The sequence below is a fragment of the Orycteropus afer genome, unplaced genomic scaffold, assembly GCF_000298275.1.
Source record: "Orycteropus afer afer isolate SDZICR_OR568_19922 unplaced genomic scaffold, OryAfe1.0 scaffold00082, whole genome shotgun sequence".
NCBI classification, from domain to species: domain Eukaryota; kingdom Metazoa; phylum Chordata; class Mammalia; order Tubulidentata; family Orycteropodidae; genus Orycteropus; species Orycteropus afer.
This window is the reverse complement of record NW_006921669.1, coordinates 11,071,034-11,072,049: the sequence shown is the minus strand read 5'-3', so window position 1 is coordinate 11,072,049 and position 1,016 is coordinate 11,071,034. Positions and strand designations below refer to the sequence as shown.

The 1,016-nt window shown below is 37.2% G+C and overlaps 1 protein-coding gene across 1 annotated transcript in view; it reads right to left on the bottom strand.

The window, feature by feature from the left end:
• Nucleotides 1–1,016, bottom strand: part of LOC103197644 (inactive pancreatic lipase-related protein 1) — a 19,014-nt gene that overhangs the window by 9,225 nt on the left and 8,773 nt on the right. The gene's annotated exons all lie outside the window — the stretch shown is intronic.

The window sequence follows — 1,016 nt, the reverse complement described above, 5'->3', positions numbered from 1 at the left end:
TGAGCTGAAATGGACTGGTTTTGCCCATTTTGATTCAGACAACCATATGATCTACTATGCCAGAAATAACCAATGGAAGAGGAATGGTGTGGCATTCATCGTCACAAAGAATGTTTCAAATATCCTGAAGCACAATGCTGTCAGTGATAGGATAATATCCATATACCTATAATGAAGATCAGTTAATGCTACTATTATGCAAATTGAAGCACCAGCCACCAAAGCCAGAGACGAGGACATGGAAGACTTTTACCAACTTCTACAGTCTGAAATTAACCAAACATGCAATCAAGATGTGTTGATTATCACTGGTCATTGGAATGCAAATGTTGGAAAGAAAGAATCACCTGTAGTTGGAAAATATGCCTTTGATGATAGAAATAACACTGGATATCACATGATAGAATTTTGCAAGACCAATGACTTATTCATTGCAAATACACTGTAGACTTTGCCATATGGAGTCAGATTGACTACATCTGTGGAAAGAGGTAATGGAGAAGCTTAATATCTTCAGTCAAAACAAGGCCAGGAGCTGACTATGGAACAGACCATCACCTGTTCATATGCAAGTTCAAGTTGAAGCTGAAGATAATTAAAACAAGTCCATGAGAGCCAAAATAAGACCTTGATTATACCCCTCCTGAATTTAGAGACCATCTAAAGAATAGATTTGATGCATTGAATACCAATGACTGAAAACCAGAGGAATTGTGGGATGATGTCAAGAATATCATCCATGAAGAAAACAAATGGCCAGTAAAAAGGAAGAAAAAACCAAAATGGATGTCAGAAGAGACTCCGAAACTTGCCCTTGAATGGAGAGTAGCCAAAGCAAATGGAAGAAATAGCAAGATAAAAGAGCTCAACAGAATATTTCAAAGAGCAGTTTGAGAAGACAAATTCAATTATTTAAATGAAATGTGCAAAGACCCAGAGTTAGAAAACCTAAATGGAAGACCACACTCAGCACGTTTCAAGCTGAAAGAACTGAGGAAAAAATTCAAGCCTCAAGT